This window comes from Alligator sinensis, unplaced genomic scaffold, assembly GCF_000455745.1.
Source record: "Alligator sinensis unplaced genomic scaffold, ASM45574v1 scaffold716_1, whole genome shotgun sequence".
NCBI classification, from domain to species: Eukaryota; Metazoa; Chordata; order Crocodylia; family Alligatoridae; genus Alligator; species Alligator sinensis.
The window spans coordinates 62,106-77,271 of record NW_005842786.1 but is presented as its reverse complement, the minus strand read 5'-3'; the positions used below and the strand labels follow the sequence as shown (position 1 = coordinate 77,271).

Sequence of the window (15,166 nt, the reverse complement as noted above, 5' to 3'; positions counted from 1 at the left end):
GAAACTAAGAAGAGGGAGGGAGTTGAGGTTGGGAAGGAATGCTCTGATATTGACATCTGTAGCTGGCCAGTGACAATGATCTGTGGTCCCTTCCAATCCCAGTGCTCTGGGGGAGGGACAGAGAAGCACCATAACTGGCTGTTTGTGAAGTGCTCTCTACCATTTTGCAGCTGTCTGTGTAACAGAAGCAGCAGTAGAAAGCAGCATTTGTAAGCTTGCAGTTTGGTAGTGCCTTCCTACCCAGTTGTAGCCAATCTTTTCCCGTTTACTCTTGCCTACCCCCACTCCCCATTGTTATCCCTTGCAACTCTTTCTTCCCCCAAAATCCTGTTATTTGTTCTTCTTATTCCCTGCCCCACCCCCCACAACAAAAAGAAAGCAGTGCTTTGACTGGCTGTGTCTCATCACTGTGCACTGCAGGAAAGCACAACGCATACATTATATACACACACACACACTTTTTTTTAGCACACAAAATATGAAGCGTAATGGAAAGGCAGGTGCCAGGTCTTCTGGCAGGGATGCCAGAGGGGGTAGAGGGAGAGCTGTAAGTTCCCCCTCCCCCAAACTTAGACACACCCTCTTTCCTAGCACTAGCAGGCATGAGGCTTCTGATGCTAGTGGCAGCAAGAAGGTGGGATCAGTGCCTGCATCTGCACCCCGTCCAATAACACCCGACATAATAATAACCACCAGCATGACAAGCAGCACCAGCATGACAGTCTCCTCCACCCCCATTTCAGTTTCCAGCTTGAGCCTTCTAGTGCCAGAGGAAGAGCTGGATCTGGAAGCAAGGGACCTGAGTGCCCTAGCAGAAGAAATTCTGGGGACTGAGGAGGAATTTGAGCTTGTGCTCCACTCCCTCCACATTCCCCTAGAGCCAGGTATCCTTCCCCGGAAGGCAGTTCAGAGGAGGCTGCCATTGAGGATGTGGAGACAAGCAGCTCAGCTGAGTCAGCTCCTCCTGTTGTTGTGCCTCTGCCTCCTAAGAAAGGGGATCAGGCACCATCCACACCTGCACCCCAGAAGCGAGGGGGTAGTGTGGTGTGGGATCATTTTGAGGTGGCAGATGATCCTACATATGCTATCTGCCTATACTGCCAATGTAAGAGCAGCCGGGGCAAGGAAGTGAAATACTTCAGCACCACGGGGATGCTGATGCATCTCTGCAGGCACCAGCCTGGTACCAGTGGAAGTATGCCCAAAAGAAAGTCCCCCTCTTGCTTCAAAGCCCAAGAAGCAGAGGCAGGCCACCCTGGAACAGTGGGGCAAAGGTGGACAGAAAGGGAGGTGCATTGCAAAGGCAAGCAAGATCACCCAGAGCATCGGGGAGATGCTTGCTCTGGATGGCTAGCCCTTCTCCCTAGTTGAGCAGCCAGGGTTCAGGTGGCTCATGGTGCTTGTGGCCCCATCCTATCAAGTGGCCGCATGCATCATCTTGAGCAGGATGGTGGTGACCTCCCTGTATGAGGAATGCAGGGAGTACTTGAGGGAGGAGCTGCGCAAGGAAGGTCCGCAGACAGCCTTGTACTTTACCTCCAACATCTGTAGCTGCTGGGGTGGAGATCATGCCTACCTCTCCCTCACAGGGCACTGGTGTCATCAGTCAGGCTGTCAGTGGGCTTTCCTTTAAGCTGAGGTGCTGGATAAGTCCCACACAACAATGGAGATCATGGTGGCCATGAACCGCATGGTGCAGGGGTGGCTCGTCGGGCACGGCAAGCTCACCCATGGGTTCATGGTCACCGACAACAGGGCCAATATGGTCAAGGTGGTCCATGATGCCAACTTTGTTAGCATCCGCTGTGTGGCATACGAGTTCCACCTCATAGTCAGGGACGCCTTGGAGGGCGATAGGACTGCTGGTGACGGCACTGTCACAACTGGCCAGCTCATTTCAAAATACAGGAAGGTGGCAGGCTACTTCCACCGAAGCATCAAGCGGGGCAAGATGCTACAGGACAAACAGGCAGAGCTGAGTGCCCCACAGCACGAAATCATCCAAGATGTGAAGACTCGGTGGAACTCCACGTACCTCATGCTGGAAAGGCTGGTGGAGCAACAGAAGCCCATCCATGCGATGGCCATGCTCGGGGAGATTGGAATCAGTAGCCCGCTTACCAAAACAGAGTGGGATACCATCTCCCAGTTCTTGGTGGTCCTCAAGTCATTCCTTGAGGCTGCCAACACCATAAGCATTGGTGATGCCCCACTTAGCCAGGTGATCCCCATAGTGAGTGAACTTGAGAACCAAATGGAGAAGTTCCAGGGGATCGATGTTACTGGCTGGGGCAAGCTGCCAGAGGTGCAGGCACTGGTGAAGCAGCTGAGAAATGACTGGATCCGCTGCAGTCCACATGCTGGCAGCCATGTGCGACCTGAGAGTGAAAGGGAGCATATGCAGCAGCCTCAGGCAGTTAGCACAGAGGCCTGGGTGGATACATGTCTTGGCAAGGACATGGGGCCGCTGGACTGCGACCCCTTGGCCTGCTGGGCAACCCGCAGCCAGATGTGGCAGGATCTGGCCATGGTTGCCCAGGAACACCTGTCCACCGACAAGAGTTTCAGGTGAGAGGGTGTTCAGCATTGCTGGGGATGGTGTGTCACCTCACCTCACCTCCTTGGATCCTGGTTTGGTGGAGCAGCTGGTGTTTCTCAAGGTGAACCTCCCACTGCTGCGGTTCCCTGAGCTCTACATGCAGACAGAGTGAGTGCCACCCTCCTCACTCCATCCGCACCTATTTCCCCTTTTTTTTATTCAAACCATTTAATGCCCCGCTCTCAGAGCTGGAGGTGACACTCACTGCATCACCAGCCAGCAGGGGAAGAACATCTACCTGCTGAGCTCCCATGCCAGTATGAACTTGGAGGTATGGGCTGGGACTCTAGGGAAGGAGTCCCCAGGTCCTGGACATGACCTAAATCTGCACCCTGCCAGAGCTGGGAGGCCTGGTGGGGCTGCCAGTGGTGCAGAACCCCCAAGAAATGCCAGGACTGAAGATCTCCCTGGTGAAAGGCAGGTAGGAGGCTCCTTATAACCTCCAGCCACCACATGCATGCAGAGTCCTGGCTAGGGAAAGCCCAGACCTCTAAGATCTTTGAGGCCTGAGGCTTGCTGGTTGCAGTGGAGTTGTGAGGCTCCAGGTGAGCTTAGCTTCCTGGGATCCCATCTGCAAGGCATAGGCTTTCAGGTTTAAAACCCTTCATCAGGCTGAGGAAGCATCTGCAGTTATGGATAGGCCCATCTGTGAAAAGTGGTTTGTAAATTCAAACAAGCACTGAACCTCGCTAACCTCATCACCAGAAACCAACTTCCTATAGCCCAAAATGCACAGAATGGATTCAGACCATGCCATGACAAGACATGCGAAACCTGCCAACATATCTCCAGTACCCCTACAAACTGCGCAGACAAGAATACCCAACTACTTGTGGGGGCACATTTCTCACAAGAAAACCACTCTGTCTCCAATCTCCCACTGCTCAGCCTGTCTCTCACCTCCTGACTCCTCCATTTCCATTTTCACTGACTGGCTTCCTTCCCTGCATTGCATGCCAGCTACTGGCTTCTTTACTATTCCTTCCATCCAGGAAGAGCACATGCACACCAACTAGATGCTTCCTCAGCCTGACAAAGGGTTTTTAAACCCAAAAGCTTGCAAAGAAGAATTTCTCCAACTATTCAGTTGGTCTAATAAAAGATATCAGATTGACCCTAAGAACTTTGTCTGGGTTATGTCCTTAGACCAACACGGCTACAACCTACACCCCTTAACCCACACATGCATGACAGGAGTTTTGCTTTCAGCAGTTTGAGGTGCAGTTTCACAGAAATCCCTGCACCACTCTGCCTGAAACCTAGCAGGACTCATGCCCACACGAGGGGCTATGTATGTGGTAGGACAGGAGCTAATGAGGCCATATAATGCCCCACTCTCAGAGCTGGAGGCAGCAGTTTAGTCTCTCACCAGCCAGCAGGGGAAGAACATCTCCCTGCTGAGCTCCTGTGCCAGGAAGAACCTGGAGGTATAAGGGCTGGGGCTATATCAGGAGGAGTAGGCCCTGCAACATCCTGGGCATGACCTAAAACTGCACCCTGCCAGGGTAGGGAGGCCTGGGTGGGGCTCCCGGCGGCGTAGCCCCAGGAAATGCCAGGACCACAAACCTCCCTGGTGAAAGGATAGGAGGCACCTGATAACCTCCAGCCACCACACAGTCCTGGCTGGGGAAAGCCCAGACCTGTAAGATCTGGCCTGAGGCTTACTGGTTGCAGTAGATTTGTGAGGGTGAGAACAGGGGCTAGCATCCCTACAATTTTCATCCCGCTGCATCTTAACACACACAAAGTCATATGTCATCAGTTTTGCTTTGAACAGTTTGAGGTACTGTTTCCCAGAAACCCCTATACCTATCTCCTTGAAACCTGGCAGGCTTCACAGCATCAAAAGGGCTAGCATCCCTGCAATTTTCATCCCACTCTGTCTACACACACACACACACACACACACACACACGTGACACAAGTTTTGCTTTGAGCAGTTAAGGTGCAGTTTCCCAGAAACCCCTGCACCTATCTCCTTGAAACTTGGCAGACTTTGCAGCATCAGAAGGGGCTAACATCCCTGCAAGTTTCATCTGAATCAAGCAAGAAACAACAATGTTATAGGCAGTTTTGTGATCTCCCATTATAGCCTAAGGCCGAAACACCAAAACAACGTCAAAATTCTGAAACAGTTTTGGCCAAAACAAAATGGGACAGCAACCCAAAACACCAAAATGAATCACTGTCCCTCTGAAATGCTGAATCCAAAACCAAAATGAAACACAGCCATTTCACACAGCCCTAATATGCAGGTCCTTATATTTCCACAGAAGTATTAGTGTGAATCAATGTGGCTTAGCGTTGGGACTAAATAAAACTCATATTGAAGTCTGAACAATTCCAGGAGACTGTATAATGCTAAGATAGCATAAAAATAAACTTGGCGTGGTATTAAAGTCACTGGGCCTTGAGATTTTTCAAAGGGATGCATGGGCTATCTAAGTACAATAGCAGTAGAGAAATAACACACCTCTAACATGGCCTATCCAGTAATTCAGGGCTGTCCAACTTCTTTACAGCCAGGGACAAGATCAGGGTGATCCATGGGCCCCCCTAGCCACATGCCACAGAGACTTTCCCCCATGCTGCACCACACAGGAGCTCCTTCCCACTGTTGCACTGCAGAATCTCCGCCACACCACCACTGTACTGCATATACCCATGCCCCGCACCACTACTGCACAATGTGCCCACACACAGGTGCTCTCCTCCACCCCATTATACAGCTCACCCTTGCAGGTGCTCCTCCTCTCCCACTGCTACACCACACATATCACCACCCGCTGGACTGAACCCTGCACATAACCCCAGAATCACCTGGAGCTCCTTGGACCACACAGTTCCATGTTACACCCTCCCCTTTTGGCAGGGGCAACCAGCAAAAGCTGAAGGGAAGAAGTGGGAGCCCAGAGACTCTGGCTGTGGTTTCAGCCAGAGCAATGTTGGGGGGAAGAGCAGCTGAGCAGGAGCCCAGGGGCTGCAACTTACTCATTTGCAGGCTGACAGTTGCACAACACTGCAATAACGTATTTTATGATACCATATATTGCATGTGATATTTTGTCCCCTTCTATAACTGTGACAGCCCCTAGTAATTCAGATAATTCTGAAATGGCATGACTTCTACTGTTGATATAGAGAAGTAAAATTAAGCAAATTAATATTTATAGCAATATTTTTAAAAAATGTTACCACAAGATGTCACTCTTAGCTGTTTTTTAGAGGAAGATCTTAGTTATCTAGATTTAAACATAGCAAAATTATTTATTTTCAAGCACATTTCTCTTCCAAACTTGTATTTATAAAAGTAATATTGTAAGTCAGTTGCTTACTGGCAAAGTATCACCTACCACACAAAAGATTATTAGTGTATAACCTCACAAGGTAGGATATGTGGAAAGAAACCATGTCTATTCAGTTGGAAATTCCTAAACCTTTCACATTACATGCTTGTGAAAGTTAGTGTGAAGAATGTTTCTGTGTTTTTTTCTCACTGGGCACGTCTACAAATACTATTAAAGCACTGTACACTTACTGCACAGTAGGCTTTCCCTGACAGCATGTCTACACATGCACCCATTGGAAGAAAATTTGCTCCCAATGGGAGCAATTCAGTGCAGGGCTACTCCTCCCCAGCTCTGCCCCCTTATAGCAGCCAGGGGGAGCTCCAGGCTCCCCCAGGTGCCAGCCCCAGGCTGGCAGGGGGCACTGGGGTCAGGCCCAGGCTGCAGGTGAGGAAACTGTCCTGCTTCTGGGGCAGGCAGCTGCCTCCCAGCCCCAGTCAACAGATGGTGGGGATGGGGCTAGGAAACTGTCCCTTCCTCCAGCACCTGCTTTCCAGCCCTGCCCCCAAATTTAGCAATCAGGGCATAGGGCTGGGAGGCAGCTGCCGGGGGGAGGGGAAAGTTCCTCTGCCCCTTGCTGCCTGGGCTGATGGGGAACAATTTGTTCCCAGTCAGCTATCTACACATGTTCTCAATAGACTAATTTACTGTGCAGTAAATGCAGCACACATGTAGACTAATCTACTGCATATTAAAGCATCATAGTCTACTGCACAGTAAAACATCTTGTGTAAACACTCCCACTGTGTACTCAGTGTTGCTGTTGGATTCCTCCAAAAAGTAAGTGAGGAAAAGCCTAAGAGGAAAGCCTAAAGGCAGGCAGGATGTGGGGTTAGAGAAAAGAAGGAGATCGCTCCTATCTAAAAAGTGGCTAACAGGAGAAAGAAAACTGCTTTAAAGGGAAAAATTGTTTTCTCTAGGTTCTCTCAAAACAGTTCATTTGCATTTTTTTTTCATTGTAAGAGATTTACACTTATTCACAGTGACAGCCAAGAAAAAACAAAGTCACGCTACAACTCTACAGAAAGATGTGTGTACAGGCTGTGGCATGTAGCTACTCTATGGTGCCCGTATTTTCCATTTTAGTGCTGCAATCTGAAGAAGCATCCCAGAGTGATTCTTCCATTGCCTGAAATTATTTGGGCACCAGTAGGCTGGTGTTAAATTCTTCTTTGCCAGGCCCTGGGATTTGAATATGGCAGATTTGTCTGTAGAACTATAGCCTCTTATACATGATCAGTTCAACCTATAGCTAGCCCCAGAGCTGAGGCATAGTCACACACATTGTTGGTCCAGAGTTCAGACTACAAATAACCAATGTTGCAAAAATTCTATTTCCTTTCTACCCATTATAGCAAATACTACAAGAAGCATGCACACTGCATGCCTGCCGAAGAAATAATAATACCTAGCTGCCATGGAGCATATTAATATCGGGATTTCCTGAGTACAAAGGAATTCATTCAAGGGTGTTGAAGGAAGTAGCTGAAAAAATCCTGGAAATCTTCCACACCTCTGGAGGATAGGTGACATTCCAGAGAACTGAGCAAAGCTAACAATCAATAAAGGGTGGAAAGGAGGATCTGGAGCTCCTGCTACTTCTATGTATACTTCCTTAGTGGCATTCCCTTTCTGCCATTTCCAGTTCAACTCTCTCTACTTCCTGAACGCAATGCCTGGGAAATTACTTGCAGAAATTGTAAAGCATTCTATCTGTGATTACCTGGAAGATAAAAGACTGATCACTAGCAGCCAACTGGATTTGTTAAGAACAAATCATGCCAAACCAACTATATTTCCTTTTCTGATACGGTAACTGGTTTGGAGGATTAAAGGAATGTGGTTGATATAATATACTTGGAGTAAGAATCTAACAAAGTCCACATGACATTTTCATAAGTAAACCACAGACATGTGGGACAAACAGAATTAAGAATAAGTGGATACAGTGGATACATAATTGGCTGAATAACCAGGAGCGCAAAGGGTAAATATTAATAGATCAATGTCAGATGGGCAAGAGGTCTCAAGAGGAATTTCACAAGAATCTTTCCTGACTCCAGGATATATTTATTAAATTTGCAAATAACAGAAAACGGGGAGGATTGCAAATACATGTTAGATTAAGACTCAGAGGATCTTGATGAATTGGAGACCTGGGTTATAGACAACAAAATGAAATTCCAGGAAGACAAGGTGTCAGACATAGGGGATTTAAAAAAAAAAATGGAGACAACTGGCTTGGGACTAGCACTGCTGAAAAGGATCTAGGGTTTACAGTGGAACACAAGTTCAACACGAGTCAGCAATGTAATTCCAGGAGCCAATGGAGTTATACCAGGGATGAATTTAGCCAATTCTTTCAAAAAAGATCATAATCAATATTTATAATTGCTTCTGAAGACAAAGAGTATAGATATATATATAGATATAAATATAGAGCTATATAGATAATTCACTAATGTTAAAGTGTTTCAGTCAAAATCAAATCCCAAATGTTCTAAAAAGAAATGTTCATTACATAAAAAAATTGGCATCATAGTTACTCTGAAATGATACAGGACAATGTCAATTCTCTCTCTTTCATATTACACACACACACACACACACACACTTCAGGCAATTTTAAAATGCCAACAATGTTCTTAAAAAGAAATTATATCTACCATAGATGCCAGATATAGATATAGGATATAGATATAGATATAGAGGCAGAGAGAGAAAGATCAGCTCTGCTATTTTAGAGGTAAATCTAGACATGAGGATTACTGATACAACAGCTTGCTTCAGATTAACATTTTCCTTTCATTTTATTACTTGAAGTCAGAATTACATTAGCAGGACATAAATCTCATCTTTTACTACTTAACTCAGAATAATCTCTCTCATTATTATTAGTGTCCCTTTAGAATCTCTCAGCTTGAAGAATGGCATGCATCTTATTCTAAGTAAGGTAGAATTATCTAAAAATATTACTTAATTTCTCTCTGATTCTCATTACAAAGCAAATAATAAGAGGCTCTCTCTGGTTAATGTGATAAAGATGGCAACCTTGTACTGGGACACTAGCCATATAGCAACAGCTGCTACAACTGCATTTTTATTCATTATAATTATACAGATAGTATATACAGCAAAAACAGTATTTTAGAAAATAATGCGTGAACAGCTTTTACTCTTTATATTATATTGAATCCAAGTGAGTTTGTCAATTATTAGCACATTATTGACACTCAAAGATATTCAGACACTTTAATTTCTATGCAGTCTTTTCAATTACAATGTGAAATATATATAGAAAATCTCAATTAATATTCTAGCATGTAGTTGTGAGCATACGTAAGTTAAGAGGAGGTAAAACATTAAGTGGATGTTATATTAGGATATTATTATTTTATATGAGGATTATATATGATTATACCTTGCCTAGGTTGTATCACTCCTATAATCTATTCTTGTGCGTGTCTGGGTCCTGAGTCAAAGTACAGACCCAGATTTGGGATCCAAAATCTGTTGGTGTTCAGATCTAGATTCTTGGTTCAGCCCATTAGAGAAAGTGATCAAATGGAAAGCTGAGACACTAATCCAAACTTCCCCCGAACACAAATATTCGCAAAGCCTTGCCTTGGCCAATGTTTATTAAAAAGTTTGAAATTATTGGAAATTTCTGCAAGCCTCACAAGATTGTCAAGACTTTATTTCTTTTCTGTCTCCATGCATGTAAATATGAAAGGCTAGGGGACAATCTCTCTCAATGAAAATAACTTCTTGGATATCTTTTAGAACTTGCATAAGATGCAAGAGAGCAGATTCACTGCTCCGAGCTGGCTGCAATCCAGACTGAAACTCAGCAAGATCACACAATTTAAAAAACAATCCAGAAGATCTATCACTTATACCTTTAATCCTCCTTTGACAAAAAATGAAAGTTAGCTTGCTAAGAGAATTGAACTTCAAGCCTGAAAGCAGCTGCAGCTAACTTCAGGCAAAACAAAAGCAGCCCTTGAATTTAAATGTAAATTCTGTGGAGCTTGTTGTGCTGTAATGCGAGAAGGATGCCAATTTGAGAAAATAGGACTTTGAGATTTACAATGACAGGCTCTCATGTCATCAGAGATGTCACTGGACCACATCTGAATGAGACATAACATTTATTCACTTCATATCATTGTCTTCCTCAACATTTGTTAAAAAGAATATATGAAAGGAACAAATTAGGATTTTAGCATTTTCAGATATGCTTTAAGAGAAGACTTCTCTCTTGGCCCTTGGAGGTACGAGTAGAAATCCACGGAAGAGGTATTTCCATTAACTCCTTTTACAAAGGGAAAACAGCTTATTTTTTCACATACAACATACACCTTTTCCCCCAAAATCATCCCCCCAAATTGGGGGGGGGGGGGGGGGGGGGCAGGGCAGGGTGTAGTAAGTGGGGAAGCTGATTTATTGCCTAGAACAGAAACACCCTGCTTTGATTCCTACTCCACACTGCATCAACTGTGGTATTACTATTCAGGAAGCTGAGGAAGTCAACTGACTTAATGGATCATTGTTCTCCACAAGTGGTAACAACCAGCTCCCCATTTTAGCGGTCTGGATATTCCATTAAAAAAGCCAGGGTTGTTGGTTATAGCCAGGTTGGTATCACGAAACAGGCAGGCAAGGTTCTTTGGGTAGATGTGATATCTTTTATTAGACCAGCTGAAAAGTTGGTAAAAAGTTCTTGCAAGCTTTCAGGCACAAAGACCAGTCAAGTCTCCCTATGCCTGATGAAGGGTGTTTGTGACTGAAAGGTTGCAAAGAACTTTTTTGTACCAATTATTCAGTTGGTCTAATAAAAGATATCACAACTGCCATTAATAAACCTAACCTTTCTTAAGACAATTTTGCTGTTTGCTAGCTGCTCCTGGTCTCTCTCCTACTTCACAGCCTAAGCAGGAAAAGGAAGGTAACTCAACTAAAGATTAGGTTCTGTCCCTGCTCTATGCAGCCATAAATCTGGAAAAATCTTTTTATCTTCATTCTGCCTTTCAAAAACAAAGGGTATATTATGTTCCGGGGCATCTTTGAAAAAAGATGCGAGCATGTGAGAAAATGCAGTATTCAGAAACATGAGCAATTCAGACCTAGACAAGAGAGTTTCATTAGCACACCCTGATGTCATGCAGCCAGATTCTGATTTTGTTTACGCTGGATAAATCTGGATTTTCTCCACTGAATTCAACGGAATGATACTCATGTAAATCCTGAATAGCATAATCTGAAATCAAGAAACTGGCATCAATCATGTTTTTAATTAGAGATAAATTTAATGTCTCTCTAATATCTTCATAAACAATCTGGACACTAGTGTCATAAGCAGACTGGCTAAGTTCACTGACGACACCAAACTTCGGGGAAGCGTGTCCACACTTGAAGACAGGCTGGTGCTCCAGACCGACCTCAATAGGCTTGCAAGGTGGGTGGACGAAAACCTGACGGCATTCAATACGGAGAAATGCAAAGTGCTCCACCTCGGGAAAGAAAACCCTCATCACATTCATAGGCTCGGCAATGCTACACTCGCTAGCACCATGACCGAAAGAGACTTGGGGGTCATGACTGACCAGATGAACTTGAGCCACCAATGTGATACCACAGCTGGCAAAGCAAACAAAACTATGCCTTGCATCTACTGATGCATCTCAAGCAAGAACCAGGATGGCATCCTCCTGCTGTACTTGGCCTTGGTGAGGCTGCAGCTGGAGGATGCAGCTAATTCTGGGCTCCACAATTCAAAAAGGACATGGAGAAGCTTGAGCGAGTCCATAGGAGAGCCACGTGCATGATCAGAGGGCAAGAGAACAGGCCTTAGGAAGAGAGGCTGCAAGCTATGGGACTGTTCAGCCTGGAGAAGCACAGGCTCAGGGGTGACCTGGTGGCAGTACATAAGGGTACATCAAGATCTGGGGGAACACCTGTTCACCAGAGCACCCCAAGGGATGACAAGGTCCAACAGTCAAACTCCTGCAAAACCATTTTAGGCTGGACATAATGAAAAACTTCTTTACTGTCTAAGCCACCAAGGCCTAGAACAAATTCCCCCCAGAGGTGGTGTAAGCACCTACTCTGGACACTTTTAAGAAGAAATAATGTCTATGAAATTTATTAAATAAATCATTAGGGATCACTATACAGAACAATACAAGCAAGTAAGCACACCAGACACATAAGCAGGGTAACAAGTGTTCCACGGTATATCTTTAGTGAGTATGAGGAGACACAGCAGCCAACTGTTCTTTCCTGATGAAAAACTCCCAGTACGGCAATTCCCTTAGCATGCCCTTTGCTCTGAAGCTCTCCCACATAGCAGCTGCTTAAGTACTGTTCTTACTTGAGATTCAGAATCATTTTTCATGCCAACTGGGTCACCGCCACTTTAAAATAGCCATTGTCAATCCTCCTCTCCATCCTCACATCTTCATTGTTGCCAATTTTTGTGATTTTATCATATGCTATTTGGTGTTTGTCCTGAAATCTCAGCTCCAAGCATCCTGTGAATGTCAGAAATCTCAGATTTCATCTAAATGAAAAAATACATTTTCAGACAGAAGGGTTACGGAGAAAAGGTGAAAAATATAATCCCAGTGCACTTTAAAGTTGTGGTATTGATTTCAGAAAACAAAAGACAACTGTAAACAACCCCAAATGGATTGTTCATTAAATCTTATGATCTTTAAGCAGATCTAATGATTTTTTGTGGCCTGTCAAATGGTTTTTGAATGGGATTGAAAATAGCATATATTCTAGTTACAAGCCATGGAGATACCCATCCTATCTTAGTTTTTTCCCTATTGCTTTGATTCTTCCTTCAACACTTGTCAGTATGCACTTGTCCACCACCTCCAATGTTTTATTTTACACCCCATTTCATCCAGCCAGCCTAAAACATCACAAATTTACCATTAGCCTATGAGTTAGCCCTTTGTATTCCTTCTCATAATTCATCTTTTCTCTCTGGCATCTCTTGGTCAATTTGTCATTACTTTAAACAAAACTGAACTCTTCATCTTCCCTCCCAAATTTTTCCATAGTCTCCTTCTTTATCTCCCATCAGCAACACCTACCTTCTTACCTTCAAGCTTGCAACCTAGAAGCTAGGTCTGATTCTTCTCTCTCAGCTGTCACCAGACCACATCCAAATCTTGCCCATTCTTGATTCTCAATTTCTCCAAGGCTCCCTCCTTTCTTCCTGTCCCTACAGTTCTTGCTTCTCGATGGCCACATCTACATGTGCAATTAATGCAACTGAATAACTGTGGAGCAAATTGCTCCACAGTAAACTACTCATGGGTACAGCATCTACACATACGCCTGGGATAGCAGCAAATTGAGCTGAGAAGGAACAGTTTAGGCCAGGGCTGATCCTGCCCTGCTCTTCCCCCCTGCAGCAGCCAGGGGGATCTCCAGGCTCTGGCTGTAGCTCCCCAAGTGCCAGCTCTGGGCTGGCAGAGGGTTAGGGGGTCAGCCCCAGGCTCCAGCTGGAGGCAGCAATGTGGCCTGGGGTTCAGGGCGGTAGCCCGAGGCTGGCGGGGGTACAAGAGGTCAGGCCTAAGCAATGGGTGGCTGTGTCAGGAAGTGGAAGAGCTGGCTGGGCCATGAGGCTCCTGCAGCTGCTGAGCCACATAACTAGGCCAGGGATGGGCAAAATGGCAGATCCAGCCAGCAGCCAGACTCCATTTCCCAGCAGCCCCAGCTCCCAGCTGGTCTCCGTGGGACCCCAGGAGCATGTGGGCATGACAACATGGGGCTACAGAACTGGGGCTCTGCTGTGGCCTGGTGCTGTGCTGTCATGGCCCCATGTTCCCGGGGTCTCCATGGAGACCAGCCAGGGGCTACATGGGCAGGGCATGTAGCCGGATGGGAACTGCTTTGGGGCTGGGGCTGGGATCTTGCGGCAGTGACAGCATGGGACAGAGGCAGGGAAGAGCCACGATCTGCTCCCTGCATGCCCTTGCCCACAGAACCCATACTCAGATCACTGCCCATATACTCCTGCGACGAGCACAGGGTCCACAGGCAGGGACATGCAGGTAGTGGGTCTTGGTTCTGTGGTCTGGTGCTGTCATGGACCCATGCTGTCATGGCCACATGCTCCCATTGTCTCCACGGAGACCAGCCTCCAGGGCTACAGGGAAATAGAGTCTGAAATCAGCCTGCTCTGTCCCACAGGATAGACTTTGCCGACCCTTAGGCTAGGCAACAGAGGTGTGGCCCTCTCCTGACTGGGCTGACCAGCCATAATTTAATCCCAACTCAGCATCTACACATGTGCTGCTGCATGGTAAATGACAAGTACTATCCTGCTTCAGAGCTCATTAGTTTCCTGCAGCCTAGCACCGCATGTGTAGACATGACTAAATGTCTCATGTAGATGCACCCAGCATCTCCAAGACTCCTTCCTTTCTTCACATCCCTACAATTCCACCTCCTTTTCAGGCATCCATTATAGCTGCCCTTAAGCTAGGACATGCTCCTTTCTAGCCCCTATAACATCCAGCTGCTCATATGCATATACACCTTCCACCACGCCCACTATTTCAGCACATTGCTCCGTCATTTCTATCCCTTGGCTGTATCCCATTCCAGATAAGCTCTGACTATAAGACTCTGTTTCCACAAACATCCAAATTTCTAAGATCTTCAGGTTCAAAATTTTCCAAGATTAACCTCTATATGAAAATGATTCTTTAGTCTCCATCTCCCATTCCCCAAAGTTTCAGTAAAATCCTTTCACCTATGTTTCTGCACATAATAATGTTAATTTCCTATACATATACATACACACACATACACACTTTTCCATTTCAAAAACTTAAATGTTAATTAGTCATACTGGATTGATCCTGCCACAACTATCAGTGTTTATGCTGCATTTCTACTTGGTATGTGCTAAGCCTCTTACAACCCTCTGCAGCAAAAAGACTGAACTCTACATACATTACATATACCTTAGCAACTGGCCTCTATTATCTAGAAAGCCACATTACAACTGACATACAAATTACACAAAAACATGGTATAAAGCAGAAAAACAAAGACAATTGCAAAACAAGAATCTGACTTCCTTTATATCTTTATTTGACAATGACAATTCTGCTTTTAAAATATTGTTTCTGACAGGCTTCATTAAATAAACTGAACAATGTCAACAGTCTAAATAGGAAAGCCTTCTTCTTTG

General features: G+C 45.4%; 1 protein-coding gene across 3 annotated transcripts in view; it reads right to left on the bottom strand.

Moving 5' to 3' along the window:
• Nucleotides 1-15,166, bottom strand: part of LOC102369425 (disks large homolog 1-like) — a 97,486-nt gene that overhangs the window by 49,094 nt on the left and 33,226 nt on the right. The window contains exon 3 of one of the 3 annotated variants that reach the window (XR_325089.3): nt 12,004-12,508. The exons of the other annotated variants lie outside the window; for them this stretch is intronic. The gene's annotated coding sequence lies outside the window, so the exon portion shown is untranslated. Of the gene's footprint in view, nt 1-12,003; nt 12,509-15,166 lie in introns of those variants that run through there. 3 annotated transcript variants of the gene reach the window in all.